This window comes from Tamandua tetradactyla, chromosome 11, assembly GCF_023851605.1.
Source record: "Tamandua tetradactyla isolate mTamTet1 chromosome 11, mTamTet1.pri, whole genome shotgun sequence".
NCBI classification, from domain to species: domain Eukaryota; kingdom Metazoa; phylum Chordata; class Mammalia; order Pilosa; family Myrmecophagidae; genus Tamandua; species Tamandua tetradactyla.
Genome location: NC_135337.1, coordinates 56,056,486 through 56,075,490, shown reverse-complemented (window position 1 = coordinate 56,075,490; position 19,005 = coordinate 56,056,486). Strand labels below are relative to the sequence as shown.

General features: G+C 35.6%; 1 protein-coding gene across 2 annotated transcripts in view; it reads left to right on the top strand.

Annotated features, from left to right (window-relative positions):
• The window catches only part of LRRC7 (leucine rich repeat containing 7), a 600,349-nt gene that overhangs the window by 372,489 nt on the left and 208,855 nt on the right, over positions 1-19,005 (top strand). The gene's annotated exons all lie outside the window — the stretch shown is intronic.

Below are 19,005 nucleotides of genomic sequence, written 5' to 3'. Positions count from 1 at the left end.
ATGAAGACAAATTTAAATACTTTTCAGTTTGGAGACAATAAATATGTGCATTGTGATTCTTGCATTATGCAGATTAAATCTATTCAATAGCCTTTCTAACATGTAATTTTAACATCATTTACCTATGTAGTAGATTTATCATATATGTGAAATCAAAACTATTTTTATTATATTGAATTATGATCTCCAAATCAAATACACAGTTAACTGGCAGCTGATCTGAATATTCTGTTTTCACTTTTTGGTTAGTAAAAGCTTTTATTATAAGTTGAGCCAAGAATTTTTATTCCCTTTTATTTTGCTCTGTTGGCAATCATGCTATTCTGATATTTAAGTTGCTTCCTTCCTTTTGACAACTGTGAATTTTTCACTTAGGAAGAGGCTTTTCTTAGCTAAATTATAAAAAGTTTAACATTTTCATCCTTTCTCTAAATGTAATGCTTTTGTTAAGAGCTAGCAAAGCTCGGAAAGGAATTCAAATCAGTGTAAAATGAAAGTTTCTTTAGACAAACAAATATTATGTGTTCATTTTGCCCTAATTCTACATTGCCAAAAAACTTTCTTAAAGAATCTACTCTGGTTAATTTAGATTTTAATAAGACTTGTTAGTATATGAAGAAACATTATTAAATCTTCCTTTATTGATAAGTTAAATTGAACTAAATGATGTGAGTAGACATTTACATTGCATATATTCATTTCTAGTATGGTCATCATAGGAGCGAAATTTTCTCCTTTTTTTCACCCAGTAAACCCCCACAATTCACAAAATATAATTTACCATTCTGCTTCTGTCTTATTTTTCTTTGTAAAGCTACTGATCTTTGATTAGCTTTTTTATCAGTGTTTTTTGTTTAACTTTAAAAACTTTGTTAGGTAAAATGAATTCCCTTTGTTGGATTATATTTTGCTAAATTGTCAGCTTTGTCGGTATTTTTGGTTTGGCTCATATTTTGTTCCATTTTGATGAAAAACCTGTTGCTACCCAGAAGAAGAACCCAACCTCTTCTAGCCTGCCTTATTTAAAATGTTGCATCCAGGGTGGTGCACAGGTGGCTCAGTGGCAGAATTCCTGCCTGCTGTACTGCAGACCCAGGTTCAATTCCCGGAGCCTGCCCATGTGAAAAAGAAAAAAATCTTGCATCCTTTTCTCCATTAAAAAAAAATATATATATATATATTTATTTATTTATATATGAAGCATTTCTCCTAGACAATTTATACTTAGTCCTTAACTGGTTTTCTCCTCAACAATTCCTCAGCACCTATAGTAATAGGAATTGTGCTTTATCCCTGTCAGGCACTATACTAAAGTGTTTTATCATGCATTTAATGCACATTCCATCACTATAATATAGATGCCATTATCAGTTCCACTTTCTAGACAAGGAAAAAAGACTTAAGGAGGTTGAGCAACTTCCCCAAATATTGCACAGTTGTTAGAGACAGATTAGGGATTCTAAAACAGACCTGACTTTTGAATTCAAGAAGAAAGAACTGATAATAACAGTTATATATATATTCTTTGCTGACCATCTAATCATACTGTGTACACTTAGCAAATCTGATTCTTCATGTACTACTAATAGCAAAAAAACTAAGTAGTATTTAGTAATAAATTCAGTAGTAAAGGCATAATGCTTATAAAAGGAAACTATAATTTTTTATTGCGGTACATAAAAGAGGATACGAATAAATGAAAAGACATTTCTTATATAGGAGTATGATTTCTCCCCAAATTGCTTATTAATGAAATTCAATATTCATTTAACCCAATTCCATTTAAAATCCCAAATAATTCTTAATTAGATGAAATAACCTTAAATTTTATATGAGAATAAAAGAATGGTGGGGAACAGTCAAGAATTTTTTTAGGAAGTAAAAGTTATAGAAGAGTCCCTTGCCACATATCAAAACATAATATTAGCTACTTTAATCAAATAAATATATTATAAACTAAAAAAATAAGTCAGTGAAAAAAATATATAGTCTGAAATAGATCCCAGTATTTAAATATGACAAAGTTGATATTTAAAATCAGTGGAAAAGAATGAATTGTTTAATAAACATCAGTAGTACAATTGGTGAGTCATCTAAAATAAAATGGAATTAGATTCCCTAGCTTACGCCCTATACAAAATCAATAGTCAATTGGATTACTTAATTTACAAGTTTACTGCAGCATTGTTTAGATTAGCAAAAAAAAAAGGCTACAAAAATAAAAATTCATCCACAGAGTGAAAGCTGAATAAATAATGGTACAGCTATACCATGAAGTCTTTAAAATGATGCTTCCTACAAATTATTGTTGATGGAAAGAAAGATGCAGAAAAAGATATCAAATAAAATTTGAAGAAACAAACAATACCACAACCCTCTGTATTTGTATGTGATTATATAAACATCAAGAAAAATATGGTAGCATATACTGGATTGTGGACTTGAGTCACTTGAATGGGCTGAAGGATGAGAAGTGGGTAAAAGAAGAGGGCAGAAAAAGAAACACAAAAGGGAAATGAAATTTGTAAATAAAACAAGCCCTGAAAAAGGTATTTATGACATAGTCATGTCTGTATAATATAAAAATTATATTTTATTTTATGTATATGTAAAACATTTTAAATAGAAAAAATTTAAAATTGACTACCAATTAATCATTTCAATTGTTATGACTAATTTATAAATTTCTGCATTGTAATCCAGCACATTTTTCAATGCTGATTTGTTTTTAATTCATAGATAATGTTCTTCAGGTAAATCCAGTAAACATCATTCTTTTTTTTATAATTAAAAAAAAATTAACTAACACAACATTTAGAAATCATTCCATTCTACATATGCAATCAGTAATTCTTAATATCATCACATAGATATATGATCATCATTTCTTAGTACATTTGCATCGATTTAGAAAAAGAAATAGCAAGACAACAGAAAAAGAAATAAAATGATAATATAGAGAAAAAAATAAAAGTAAAAAATACAAAAAATATATATAAAAAACAAACAAACAAACAAAAACTATAGCTCAGATGCAGCTTCAGTGTTTTAACATAATTACAATTAGGTAGTATTGTGCTGTCCATTTTTGAGGTTTTGTATCTAGTCCTGTTGCACAGTCTGTATCCCTTCAGCTCCAATTACCCATTATCTTACCCTGTTTCTAACTCCTGCTGAACTCTGTTACCAATGACATATTCCAGGTTTATTCTCGAATGTCGATTCACATCATGGGGACCATACAGTATTTGTCTTTTAGTTTTTGGCTAGACTCACTCAGCATAATGTTCTCTAGGTCCATCCATGTTATTACATGCTTCATGAGTTTATCCTGTCTTAAAGCTGCATAATATTCCATCGTATGTATATACCACAGTTTGTTTAGCCACTCGTCTGTTGATGGACATTTTGGCTGTTTCCATCTCTTTGCAATTGTAAATAATGCTGCTATAAACATTGGTGTGCAAATGTCCGTTTGAATTTTTGCCCTTAATTCCTTTGAGTAGATTCCCAGCAATGGTATTGCTGGGTCGTATGGCAATTCTATATTCAGTTTTTTGAGGAACCGCCAAACTGCCTTCCACAGTGGTTGCACCCTTTGACATTCCCACCAACAGTGGATAAGCGTGCCTCTTTCTCCGCATCCTCTCCAGCACTTGTCATTTTCTGTTTTGTTGATAATGGCCATTCTGGTGGGTGTGAGATGATATCTCATTGTGGTTTTGATTTGCATTTCTCTAATGGCCAGGGACATTGAGCATCTCTTCATGGGCCTTTTGGCCATTTGTATTTCCTCTTCTGAGAGGTGTCTGTTCAGGTCTTTTTCCCATTTTGTAATTGGGTTGGCTGTCTTTTTGTTGTTGAGTTGAACAATCTCTTTATAAATTCTGGATACTAGACCTTTATCTGATATGTCGTTTCCAAATATTGTCTCCCATTGTGTAGGCTGTCTTTCTACTTTCTTGATGAAGTTCTTTGATGCACAAAAGTGTTTAATTTTGAGGAGCTCCCATTTATTTATTTCTTTCTTCAGTGCTCTTGCTTTAGGTTTAAGGTCCATAAAACCACCTCCAATTGTAAGTTTCATAAGATATCTCCCTACATTTCCTCTGTTTTATGGTCTTAGACCTAATGTTTAGATCTTTGATCCATTTTGAGTTAACTTTTGTATAGGGTGTGAGATACGGGTCCTCTTTCATTCTTTTGCATGTGGATATCCAGTTCTCTAGGCACCATTTATTGAAGAGACTGTTCTGTCCCAGGTGAATTGGCTTGACTGCCTTATCAAAGATCAAATGTCCATAGATGACTGGGTCTATATCCGAGCACTCTATTCAATTCCATTGGTCGATATATCTATCTTTATGCCAATACCATGCTGTTTTGACCACTGTGGCTTCATAATATGCCTTAAAGTCCGGCATCGCTAGACCTCCAGCTTCGTTTTTTTTTCCTCAAAATACTTTTAGGAATTCGGGGCACCCTGCCCTTCCAGATAAATTTGCTTATTGGTTTTTCTATTTCCAAAAAATAAGTTGTTGGGATTTTGATTGGTATTGCATTGAATCTGTAAATCAATTTAGGTAGGATTGACATCTTAACTATATTTAGTCTTCCAATCCATGAACACGGTATGCCCTTCCATCTATTTAGGTCTTCTGTGATTTCTTTTATCAGTTTTTTGTAGTTTTCTTTGTATAGGTCTTTTGTCTCTTTAGTTAAATTTATTCCTAGGTATTTCATTCTTTTAGTTGCAATTGTAAATGGAATTCGTTTCTTGATTTCCCCCTCAGTTTGTTCATTGCTAGTGTATAGAAATGCTACAGATTTTTGAATGTTGATCTTGTAACCTGCTACTTTGCTATACACATTTATTAGCTCTAGTAGTTTTGTTGTGGATTTTTCTGGGTTTTTGATGTATGGTATCATATCGTCTGCAAACAGTGATAGTTTTACTTCTTCCTTTCGAATTTTGATGCCTTGTATTTCTTTTTCTTGTCTAATTGCTCTGGCTAGAACTTCCAACACTATGTTGAATAATAGTGGTGATAATGGACATCCTTGTCTTGTTCCTGATCTTAGGGGGAAAGTTTTCAATTTTTCCCCATTGAAGATGATATTAGCTGTGGGTTTTTCATATATTCCCTCTATCATTTTAAGGAAGTTCCCTTGTATTCCTATCCTTTGAAGTGCTTTCAACAGGAAAGGATGTTGAATCTTGTCGAATGCCTTCTCTGCATCAATTGAGATGATCATGTGATTTTTCTGCTTTGATTTGTTGATATGGTGTATTACATTAAATTGATTTTCTTATGTTGAACCATCCTTGCATACCTGGGATGAATCCTACTTGGTCATGATGTATAATTCTTTTAATGTGTTGCTGGATTCGATTTGCTAGAATTTTCTTGAGGATTTTTGCATCTATATTCATTAGAGAGATTGGTCTGTAGTTTTCTTTTTTTGCAATATCTTTGCCTGGTTTTGGTATGAGGGTGATGTTGGCTTCATAGAATGAATTAGGTAGCTTTCCCTCCACTTCAATTTTTTTGAAGAGTTTGAGGAGAGTTGGTACTAATTCTTTCTGGAATGTTTGGTAGAATTCACATGTGAAGCCGTCTGGTCCTGGACTTTTCTTTTTGGGAAGCTTTTGAATGACTAATTCAATTTCTTTACTTGTAATTGGTTTGTTGAGGTCATCTATTTCTTCTTGAGTCAAAGTTGGTTGTTCATGCCTTTCTAGGAACTTGTCCATTTCATCTACATTGTTGTATTTATTAGCGTAAAGTTGTTCATAGTATCCTGTTATGACCTCCTTTATTTCTGTGAGGTCAGTGGTTATGTCTCCTCTTCCATTTCTGATCTTATTTATTTACGTCCTCTCTCTTCTTCTTTTTGTCGATCTTGCTAAGGGCCCATCAATCCTTTTGATTTTCTCATAGAATCAACTTCTGGTCTTATTAATTTTCTCTATTGTTTTCATGTTCTCAATTTCATTTATTTCTGCTCCAATCTTTGTTATTTCTTTCCTTTTGCTTACTTTGGGGTCAGTTTGCTGTTCTTTCTCCAGTTCTTCCAAGTGGACAGTTAATTCCTGAATTTTTGCCTTTTCTTCTTTTCTGATATAGGCATTTAGGGCATTAAATTTCCCTCTTAGCACTGCCTTTGCTGCGTCCCATAGGTTTTGATATGTTGTGTTTTCATTTTCATTCGCCTCGAGATATTTACTAATTTCTCTTGTAATTTCTTCCTTGACCCACTCGTTGTTTAAGAGTATGTTGTTGAGCCTCCACGTATTTGTGGATTTTCTGGCACTCTGCCTATTATTGATTTCCAACTTCATTCCTTTATGATCTGAGAAAGTGTTGTGTATGATTTCAGTCTTTTTAAATTTGTTGAGACTTGCTTTGTCACCCAGCATATGGTCTATCTTTGAGAAGGATCTATGAGCACTTGAGAAAAAGGTGTATCCTGCTATTCTGGGGTGTAATGTCCTATAAATGTCTGTTAAGTCTAGCTCATTTATTGTAATATTCAAATTCTCTGTTTCTTTATTGATCCTCTGTCCAGATGTTCTGTCCATTGATGAGAGTGGCGAATTGAAGTCTCCAACTATTATGGTAGATGTGTCTATTTCCCTTTTCAGTGATTGCAGTGTATTCCTCATGTATTTTTTGGCATTTTGATTCGGTGCATAAACATTTATGATTGTTATGTCTTCTTGTTTAATTGTCCCTTTTATTAGTAGATAGTATCCTTCTTTGTCTCTTTTAACTGTTTTACATTTGAAGTCTAATTTGTTGGATATTAGTATAGCTACTCCTGCTCTTTTCTGGTTGTTATTTGCATGAAATATCTTTTCCCAAGCTTTCACTTTCAACCTATGTTTATCTTTGGGTCTAAGATGTGTTTCCTGTAGACAGCATATAGAAGGATCCTGTTTTTTAATCCATTCTGCCAGTCTGTGTCTTTTGATTGGGGTATTCAGTCCATTAACATTTAGTGTTATTACTGTTTGGATAATATTTTCCTCTACCATTTTGCCTTTTGTATTATATATATCATATCTGATTTCCCTTCTTTCTACACTCTTCTCCATACCTCCCTCTTCTGTCTTTTCATATCTGACTCTAGTGCTCCCTTTAGTATTTCTTGCAGAGCTTGTCTCTTGGTCACAAATTCTCTCAGTGACTTTTTGTCTGAAAATGTTTTAATTTCTCCCTCATTTTTGAAGGACAATTTTGCTGGATATAGAAGTCTTGGTTGGCAATTTTTCTCTTTTAGTAATTTAAATATATCATCCCACTGTCTTCTAGCTTCCATGGTTTCTTTTGAGAAATCTACACATAGTCTTATTGGGTTTCCCTTGTATGTGATGGATTATTTTTCTCTTGCTGCTTTCAAGATCCTCTCTTTCTCTTTGACCTCTGACATTCTAACTAGTAAGTGTCTTGGAGAACGCCTATTTGGATCTATTCTCTTTGGGGTGCGCTGCACTTCTTGGATCTGTAATTTTAGGTCTTTCACAAGATTTGGGCAATTTTCAGTGATAATTTCTTCCATTAGTTTTTCTCCTCCTTTTCCCTTCTCTTCTCCTTCTGGGACATGCACAACACGTATATTTGTGCGCTTCATATTATCATTCAATTCCCTGAGCCCCTGCTCAAATTTTTCCATTCTTTTCCCTATAGTTTCTGTTTCTTTTTGGATTTCAGATGTTCCATCTTCCAGTTCACTAATTCTATCCTCTGTCTCTTTAAATCTACCATTGTGGGTTTCCATTGTTTTTTTCTCTTCTAGTGTGTTTTTCAATCCCATAAGTTCTGTGATTTGTTTTTTCAGACTTTCCATTTCTTCTTTTTGTTCATCCCTTGCCTCTTCATGTCCTCCCTCAATTTATAGATTTGGTTTTTGAAGAGGTTTTCCATTTCTGTTTATATATTCAGAATTAGTTGTCTCAGCTCCTGTATCTCATTTGAGCTATTGGTTTGTTCCTTTGACTGGGCCATATCTTCAATTTTCCTGGTGTGATTTGTTATTTTTTGCTGGCGTCTGGGCATTTAATCAGATTTCCCTGAGTGTGGGACCCAGCAGGTTGAAAGACTTTCCTGTGAAGTCTCTGGGCTCTGTTTTTCTTATCCTGCCCTGTACGTGGTGCTTGTCTGTCTCTGGGTCCCACCAGCAAAAGATGTTGTGGCTCCTTTAACTTTGGAAGACTCTCGCTGCTGGGTGTGTGATGGAGACAGAGGAAAGATTGTAGGTTGGTTTTAATGGCTTCAAATTGTGAAGTTCTGGGATCTGAATTCCTTGAGAGAGGGATTCCACCTGAGTTGCGGTTCACCCCTCCCACAGGGAAGGTTCAGGTGGTAGAGAGCCCTAAAAGCAGCCTGTTTCTGCGTTTGGGGCAGTTGTAACCTATGTAATCCCAGCACTGAGCCCAGAGGCAACGAAGCCTCCATAGAAACAGCCGCAGAAGGCTCTGTTTTGCCCCCTTTCCTCTTTTTCAGTTAGCCCAATAGGCGACTTCCGCCTTGATCAGTTTCACCTGAGCTGAGGGCCTATTTTTAGTAGTCAGAAGTTGTTCCTTAATGCCACTATTAGTGTTAGGTTGGACTCAGTCTCTACTACTGTTGGAGACTCTTTCCTTTCCCTCTGGGAAGTCACCTGTAGGGGAGGGTCACCAGCCGTGGCTTGGGGAACCGCTGTTCCAATGCTCCCAGCCGGCCCGGGAAGCCTTGTGTGTGGAAGGGGCTGCGGTCACCGGCCACCGCGGCTTGGGGGGCCACTGTTCTGAGGCTACCAGCCAGCCTGGGAAGCCGCGCATGGGGGAGGGTCGCCGGCTGCCACGGCTTGGGGAACTGCTGTTCCAATGCTCCCAGCCGGCCCGGGAAGCCGCGTGTGTGGAAGGGGCTGCGGTCGCCGGAAACCGCGGCTTGGGGGACCACTGTTCTGAGGCTACCAGCCGGCCTGGGAAGCCACACGTTGTGGAGGGTCACCGGCTGACACGGCTTGGGGAACCGCCGCTCCAAAGCTCCCAGCCGGCCCCGGAAGCCGCGTGTGTGGAAGGGGCTCCAGTCGCAGCGGCTTGGGGAACCCGATCCAAAGCTCCTAGCCGGCCCGGGAAGAAGGGAGGGGCTCTGGCCGCCAGCCACCTCGGCCCAGGGAAGCACGCACCTCTCGGGGACTTCACTGCAACAGAGTCTCTTAGCCAGTCCAGCCGGTCTGGAATGGGGTACGCTGTGTGTTTGGTCTCTGTTGTGGCTCCGGGAGCTGTTCTGTACTGTTTCTAGTTCTTTAGTAGTTGTTCTGGAGGAGGAACTAAGACCTGCGTGCCTTACTAAGCCACCATCTTCTCCGGAAGTTCAGTAAACATCATTCTTAAATGTTAATCAATAAATACAGCTTAGTGTGACTTTGGGTGAGCATAATGCTATAGGAAAATGAGTATCAGTAATAATATTGTAGTTTTTACTTGAGAATTACAAATATTTTTTAATGGACATTAACTCCTAAAATGGAACAGAGTCAATTACATTATCATTCCTGCAGGGTGTGACAAGCAATTTAAACTGGTTCCACCTACAAAAAACTAGTAGAAGAAACCAAGCTAACGAGAAGGAGCCTAACAGATAGGTCCAACAATCCACAGAGGTAGGAAGTCAAATTCAAGGATATCTTTCTCAGGACTGAAGTCTAAATCTGGTACCATAAGACTGAAACCAGCAGGCAGCATCTGGCTATTAATGGATATTCCACTAGCAGAGCCATGGCTAAGAGACTAATGGAGAATCTTAATCTGAGACCAAAAGCTAATTGTTTTACCAATTATATCATGCAGCACCCAAGTGTGGTAAAGTTAGAAATTACAGATGCTCTTGCAGTCCAAAAAAAAAGGCAAGTACCTATCAGTTTCTGCCCACACTTGATAAAATCAGTTGTTAAAGGCTAGCTTCCTGACATTTTTTGAAAGTTACTTCAACAGAACACTTTTATCAGGGAAGATTCCTGTAGTTGAGTTTACTCTGCTGGGTACATTTCATTGTGAGGTTGTCACAGTAGCTAGGGAGCAAGGCAGTCTCTGGAACATATGTACACAAAGATACTTTCTACTTGGATGTTCATTAGCACAACACCTTCCAAAATTAACTGCAAAGGTATCCTCAGAAGGGAATTCTACTTATGACCCTTCTTATCTGTAGCACAGAAGGAGAACCTATGGCCCAAGAAAGCATTGAAGAGTACGTGCAGTATACCATATAGCTCTGAACCAGACCCCCAAGTCTAGGCTGAACATGGCAAACTGGTAGCAAGCTCACATATAAGAACATGATATATAGGCCGCTTGGCTGGACATAAGTAGTGGGTGGGAACCCGAAAGAATCAGGTCTGTTGCAACAGAAGTGAAATTATTTTTACAAGAAAATCAGAAACTAAAATTGAGCATTGAAGCATTATAGTTAACAATTCAGTAGAAGAATTCAGATTTTGAAATTTCTGCCTGGAAAAAATCAGACCTATTTAAAGTCTGAGAATAATTAATCTCCACATTAGCTTTGGATATTCAAGTAAACAGAAACTTTGAATCAACAGAACAGAGTCTATTGGCCTTGAATAGCAACAAATATTTGGAAAACTTTTGCCAAATATAGTCAACTGGAGATTTTGTCAAATTAGGAGGGTCACTTGGAGAATACTATTATAACAGTCCTTTGGAGTCATCCATGTCCTTTCTGTTCTTAGAAAGAAAATAAATCTTAGAGATGAATTGTTTCACCTATTTCAGTGTATCCCAAGTACCTTAGAGTCAACAGTTCCACAGCAAACTCATCGTTTATGTCACTATCTGTACTTTTTCCAGTATCCTCAAGCTCAGTTAATAGAAATAACATTTTCTAAATCCTGTGACTCATCCTAGGCCTATTTCTTACTCCCACATCCAATCAGTCAACAAGTTCTGTCAAATCTGTCTAATTTGCTTTTTCTTCTGTCGGGAACACTCTGTCTCCAGATCTATCCATGGCTGGCTCCAATTTTATCATTCAGATCTCAAATTAAACGTTACTTGCTCCAAGAGGTCTTGCTAACCCTCCAGTCTAAAGTAGCCACACACTCTCCATTAACCGTATTTTAATTTCTTCATAAGACTGATTATCGTAAGTTGTATTATTTCTTTCTTGTCTCTCCCTCTTCTAAAATTTCTCCTTGAAAACAGAAATCTTGCAAAGCTTCTTCATAGCTGTATGCTCACTGTCTAATATATTGTCAAATACAAGTACACTTTTAATATAAATGCACTTCAGAAATGTACTCATTATAGCATTGTTAAGTACTTGTGTGCCAAGCACTGTGTTAGGAGATACCATAGTTGGCATACACAAGCACTTCCCTGTCTTCATAGAGCTCTAATTTAATAAGAGAGACAGCCACTAATCAGATAATCAAATAAATAAATGTAAAACTATAAAAACAAAATACCAGTCACCTCCTGGGTGACCTGGCAACCTGCCTGTGACCAGGATAACTTTGAATCCACCAGCATAATGAGTAAATACACAGCTTCTAGATGCTACTGCCAAATGGAAAAGAACATTGTGCAATAGATGGAATGTTTGGAGAGGATTGACTGAATGTCATCTGAAAGTACCTCATTTAACTTTTAATGGTGAGTTTTTTGCATTTGACAAGATGGCAAACACTCAAACAGGCACATGAATGAAGGCCAAGATAAACCCAACAGTACCTTTAGGTTCATTAATAGTTGTAACGCTCAAGTGTTGGAACAGAAGTGCCAAGAGGGTGAGTCTTCTAATGGCCAAAGGCAGTATGTTGTGTTTATTATTTTTAAGTCACCTGTTCTGAAAAGGCATAAAGAATAGATGGTGACAATAAGAGAAAGGGTAATCTTCTCCCTACTTCCTCTCCACTAAACCCAAAAGGCTTTTATGGACACTGGTTTCAGACGAGACGGGACTACTGTACTGGGGATGGTAGAAAAGGAGGTCCAGGTGGTCTGGACGTGGAGGATAACGTTGGAGAGAAGCAGGGAAACAGCAGTGTATGACTCTCAGCAGCAGACTTGAAGGCAGAAAGGCAGGATGCAGAGAGGTATATCCTTTCAGTCTCCCAAGTAAACTTTTAAAACTTTTCCAGTTTAAAATTCTGACGGCCTTCTGACTTTTCAGTTTGCATGGACTTCTGATTCCAAAGGCTGTTATTCTATCACTTGATACTCATAAATCTTCTCACCATAATCCTATCTTAAGAGGATATATTTTACCACGTGTCCCATATAATGAACCCATCAGAACATTGTTAAAAATCATAATAAGGCAGCCTTGAAGGCATGTTATTCAAAGCAAAATTTATTTTCAGTTGGCTTCGACATTAGTTTGTTAGTGCTGAGTAGCGCTCCTTTGGTAATTATTGCTTACTGTTAAAGCTCCATTAAGTTTCCGTGTTTGAAATGATAAATGTGCACCTCTATTGATTACTGCTTGTGATTTCACGAGTTAATCCTGGAATAATAAGGTTTTTAGCAATATGTTTATGTTCTTCCAACATTTGTGAATTGACTAAGCCTTGAAAATTTTATATATATGTGTGTGTGTTTTATATATATATTTAAGCCCTCAATAAGAATAATATTTCACTAAGAATAATATGTCACATTTTTTCAAGCCCTTCAGGGCACTGGTATAAGTAAATAAGTTTGTCAAAGTCTCCATCACAGAGAATTTTACAAATAATCATACATTTCCAAGCCGAAGGAATTAAGAAATGTAAAAGCTGTTTTTCATTTCAATTCTGGTTATGATTTATTTTAAGTTCCTTATTTTTTAGTCTCCTCTCTTTTGATATTCTTCCTTCCTTGAACCTAAAGTGAAGATTTTGCTAGCATAGATGTTTAGACACTTTAGAAATCCATAGTTTTATAACTTATTCTTCAAGTTCCCAATCTGGGGGTGGAGGTCAGACACATGAGTAAGCAATCACAACACAGTTTTCTAAGAAACATTGACATATAACAGAAAAAGTCATGCTGACCCCCCTGAGGGTTGGAACAAGGATTGAAGGAAACAGTGTATGTAAAACACCTGGTATGTAGCTATGCCAAGTAGCTGAAACCCAAGGAGTTGAAACCCAAGGAGTTGAAACTTGGTTCTGTAGGACCCTGTGAGATCCATTGAGGAACTTTAAACTAAAGAGTGACATGATAAGATTTGCATTTTTTAAAGATGACTAATACCTTAAATTAGCTCTCAAAAAAGTAACAGTTATGAAGCAAATGGGAGGAAGGTGGAATTGAAGAGACAGAGAGATAGGTTTAGAGACCATTTCAATAGTGAAATGGTCTTGTGAACCAATTTAAGTCAATGGCAGTGGAGTAGAGAGGAAAGACACAAGATAAACTTATGAGGTAGAACCAAAAACACTTCAGTAAATAACTGAATTTGAGTTGGGAAGAGTTTAAGGAAAAGAGAAATCAGGGATAGTCCACTGATTGCCAGTTTGGGAGAATTACTGTGTTATAAATGGAGGAGAAATAAGAAAGCTTGGGAGATACTGGAAGGATGGAACAGGTGCTAGGTAGAGATAATGAGTTTAGCTTTGGATATTAAGTTTCAGTGAAAGGTGTTGGAAAGAGGTCCAGATGATATAGAGATCCAGAGACCAGGTCCAAGATAGAAATAGAGGTTTGCAAATCATGCCGTATGATTTATTATTAACCCAGGCAATTGATGAGATCTTATGAATTTCTAGGAATAATGGATAAATACATTAATTGGGGAAAGTCAACATGGTGGAGTACATCATAAGGCCATAAAAATTGTAAAGTTGTTTTTTTAATGATGGAGAAATACTTAATAATATTAAATAATATACAAACATACCATAAAATTGTTTGTACCATAGAAATCTCAATCATGCAAACAAAATAGACTTTATCCTGCTGGAAGGAAAATGTTATTTTTTTTATGTATTTAAAATATTAGGCTTAAAAGTTTAATGGCTTATTATAGGCTTAAAAGTTTATAGTGATTTTTTCCCTCTTTCCATGTATCTATATTTCCCAAATTTTCTATATTCATTACTTAAAAATCTGCTTAGGGTTACAGTTGGCTTCTTGGAAGGTGATGATTAAGCTGAGTCTAAAGGACCATGTAGAAATTAGCCAAGTGGAGAGTTCAGCATTGGCAGAGGTACAAAGCTGAGAAATACAGTGTATGCATGGAACTGCAAGCAGTTAAGGGCTGTTGGAGCATAGTATGCTGGCAGAAAGTGGTCAGAGCGGCGGCTGAATGGAGAGGTATTGTAATATGAAGGCTTGTTATGCTAAGATTCTATCCTATGCACAATGGGAAATTGCTGAATGTATATACATGCCTAAATTTCCTCTAGTGACCATGTGGAGTATGGATTTAAGGGAGAATAGATGGATTGACAGCCTATTGTATCAGTCTAGGCAAGAAATCAGGATATTCTGAAGAACAGGGTTAACAAAGACAGACAGAAAGTGACTGACAGAGTACTGAAATATTTAAGGAATAAAATTGGCACAGGCTTAAGGTAACTTGGATGTTAGAATTAAAAGGAAGCTTACTTGGATGTTAGGAATAAATCTCCAGGTTTCTAGCTCGTGTGATAGAGTAGGTGGTGACACCATCGATGTCACCACCACACATTTATCGATGAAGGTAAAAAAAATCCAGAGATGGTAAATGGTGAATTCAGTTTGGGGAGATTCAGTGAGAGATATCTAGAATATAGTTAGGTGTGGGAATCTGAAACTCCCAGATAGTCTAGGCTGGGTGTCTAGATTTGGGATTAATTAGGACATATGTAATTTAAAGCTGTTGGAGTAGGGGTGTGCAGATGGTTCAGTGGTAGGATTCTTGCCTGCCATGCGGAAGACCTGGATTCGATTCCCAGCCCATGAACTCCCCCCAAAATAATAATAATTCAACAAATGGCTCATGAAAACAGGATATTCACATGGGAAAAGAATGAAATGTGACCCCCACTGCAGAGCATACAAAAAATAGTAATAAAACTATGGGAGCAGATCCTCACATTCTAGGTGAGGAGAGCAATGGACTTAACATCGAAAACCAAAATTTGTGGGACAGGCGAGTATGAACCTATGAGATGAAGCAGTAGAGTAAATTAGCAAATGTCTGGTGAGGAAGTAAGATAGACTGCCTTTTTGGAAGAGGACAAAAGAGAACAGAGACCAGTTCATCTTGCTCTGCATTGTTCCCCCTGTGTTAGTATACTGCCTGGCACTCAGTAGATAAATCAATTAAATTCTAGTCCAGAGAGCAAGAAATGTTAATTTGAGTGAACCATCATGTGCCTGTGTTAGGGATGGAAGAGGAAGGAGCAGAAGTGCGGCTTGCATGCAGTCCAAGAAGGAGCCAGGAGAGAGGATGAGAAGAAGAAAGAGGAAAAAAAAAACCTTAAGAAGCCTTTTCAGGTTGATAGGACCTGGGATCAAGTGCACAAGAATTTGACCTGAATAGGTGAAGAAAGACTTTTTTGAGGTTGAACAGAAAGAGTAAATGATACAAGTAGATTTATAAGGACATATGGCAAGTTGTTTCAACTCCCAGCCTTCCCCTCTATATTAAACTACCACATGACAATATCTCACCATCCATATTAAGTTATTTGCTTTAAAGTTTTAATAAATTTATACATAGAATTCCCTGTGCCTAGAATTCTCTGTATGGTATACTCCTATGAACAAACAAAGATTCAGGTCACAGGTTATTTCTTAGAATAATTTATTGAATGCTCCAAATAAAATCACTCTCTCTCTTTGCCCCTCTCAACACACTCATTTCTTATTCTATAATGACTTGCAGCCCACAGATAAAACATTCATCCATTTATTTGTTAATCGCCTTTGAAAAGAGCTCAAAATGTTATAAGGTATGTTTTAGAGCAAGGCATTTCAAAATTTGATTTAACTTGAACACAACTATAATTGATTACAAAATTTTTATACACAAAAATACATATGTTTTAAATTTTCTACAGCTGAAGACAACTCTGGATATTACTGCTTTTTGTAATAAAAGCTTATTCTTTATTGTTTTAATAATCTTATACTACAAATAACATATTGGAAAAATTTATATAATGTATTTAAAGCATAAAACATTGCTTGACATGGTAAAAATTTATCTGTTGATCAGTTTGATGTTTAAAGACAATATTTCTATTTGTCTATCTTCAAAACTGTAATACTCTAAGCTTTCAGCTGGTGTTGAATTTTGACTGGTTCAAATATATTAGAATACTGACTGCTGTATTACTGTATTGTTAGACAATTCCATTCCTTTTAAAATATTTTTATTGAGATAGCTTCACATGCCATACAGTTCATCCAAAGTATGCAATCAATAGCTCACAGTATCATCACATAGTCATGTATTCATCACCATGCTCATTTCAGAACATTTTGTATCACTTCAGAAAAAAGAAATAAAAAAAGAAAAGAAAAACCTCACACATCCCATACCTCTTACACCTCATTCTCATTGACCACTAGGATTGCAATCTACCCAACTTTTTTCCTGCTATTCCTCCCCCCATTATTTATTTACTTTTTGTCCTTATTTTTTTTACTCATCTGTCTATAACCTGGATAAAGGGAGCTTCAGCCATAAGGTTTTCACAATGATGGTAACACTTAAAAGCTACATATTTATACAGTCATCTTCAATAATCAAGACTACTGGAATACAGTTCAATAGTTTCAGTTATTTCCTTCTAGTGATTCTAATACAATAAAAACTGAAAAGGGATATCTATATCATACATAAGAATAACCTCCAGCATAACCTCTCAACCTCTTGACTCTTTGAAATCTCTCAGCCACTGAAATCTTATTTTGTCTCATTTTTCTCTTCCCCGTTTTGGACAAGAAGGCTTTTTCGATCCCAGGATGCTGGGTCCTAACGCATCCCCTGGAGTCATGTCCTACGTTGCCAGGGAGATTGACAACCCTGGGAGTCATGTCCCACATAGGGGAGAGGGCAGTGAGTTCCCCTGCTGAGGAAAATTCCTTTCTTAAATAATCTGTATGCCCTATGAGAAAGTAATTGATAGGAACATAGGGATAAAATACTAAGATTTAAATGCTTTGAGCTTGGCAGTTATCCATTTGCATATTTCAAAATTATCTAAGAAAAATGCCCAAAATGCATGCTTATATTCAACTTGAGCTTGAATTTGAGCAACACAGCATTATCTACATCTACTTTATAAAATGTAATAAGATATTTAAAATATAAATATAATATTCCTTGTAATATTTTGCATGTTATTTTCCTTGTATCAGCAAAATAAGGAAATAAATTTAATTAAACATACACTGGGAGAGTTAATTATTAGATAATTAGGTGAAAATTTGTATTGACTTATAAATAGGAACCACTTTTAAATTTCTATTTAATATTACACCAAAATTAAATAAATGAAACCAAAATTTCTAGCAAATATGAAGCAAAAATATCCTCACAATGAATCTGTGTATATGTTGCTGGTCAATTAAATATGCAGTTAGGTAATCTTATCTTTGTTCAGATAACCTAGGCACATTCCCAGTACACCTACTGTATGCATCAAATTGTACAACTTTTGTAGCATTTGCCTATTTCGTATAATGTAATTAATAATCACATGGATTTAAGAACTATACTTGCCTTCTCTTGTGAAAATGTTTTAATTAACTAATGCTTAAGATTAATTAATTTAGTGTACTAAATTCAGTTGTATGCAAAAAATATTGTATGAACTCTTACATTTTCTTTTATTTAACTGAAAATATAAATCTCTTTAGATGGAACAAAGAGAATTTTTAATGAAACTAGGATATTCACTCCTCATTTACTATTGTATATAATCATAATTGCTTTTATCTGAAAAATCATAATTTGCTTTGTGTTTCACTATTTAAGCATATCCAATATTTAATTTATTATACATTAGTAAAATTGTAGCACTGAATTGATTTGAATAAAATATAGTACATCAAAAATTGTAAACAAAATGTGTGAAAGTCATTAACAGAACTATGTGATTGGTGGCTTTCTGGAAAAAATGGAGAGCAAAATTAAAGTAGAGTAATAACATGATTAACTGAATCAGAATGGTTCCCGCTGAAAAATTATGTTCAATAAGAATCTGTCATTATAATTTGTGATCATTTGTCACTTTACAGTATATCAGATATAATGGATTTGGGTACATAAGCTGTAAAAATGACTGTCATAAAAATGTCAATTTTTTAATGAAAATAATTGTTACTTAAGTAATTCAACTTCAAATTGCCATGGTATATTAATTTTCATTACTGCTAGTTACTACTAGTTTTTTCTGAGATGGTAAACATTTTTGTAAATGATTTTTTAAATATATGCATTTATCAGTACACAGGAAAGTCAATGCTTTTTGAAAATTATACATATTTTATAAAAACAGTTGTCATGCAAATGTTATCTAAATATTTAATCAATAGTAAATCCAAAGAATTGTTATTTTTACATCCCCATTCTTCCAATCAAGATTCTTTTAATATAATAAAATATATTGTCTTACAGCATGTATCTACTTATACATATCTCTGTCACTGATGTTTTCCAGTGATGTTTTCTCATATAAGAGCTTTTTTCAAACACTATACAGATTAAGCTGAATTATTCTACATATGCCAGGGACTAATTCATTTGAAAAGAAGACTGGACAGAGTAAGGGAAGTTCACAAACAAAATTTTGTCATTTCCAGAGAGTGAAAGGGAAATTGATATTCAGGCTAAAATATGATTGGACCCCTTCCTTTTCTACCTTATATATCATGCATGAATAATACTTCTTATTGAAGAGAGTTAATTTGATGAATTTAAGTGACCGGAAATAACCTTGGAAGTATTAACTTAAGCAAGTTATTTTCATGAGAATGACTTATTACTTAGTGATCTCTATGTGAAAGTTTTGCTT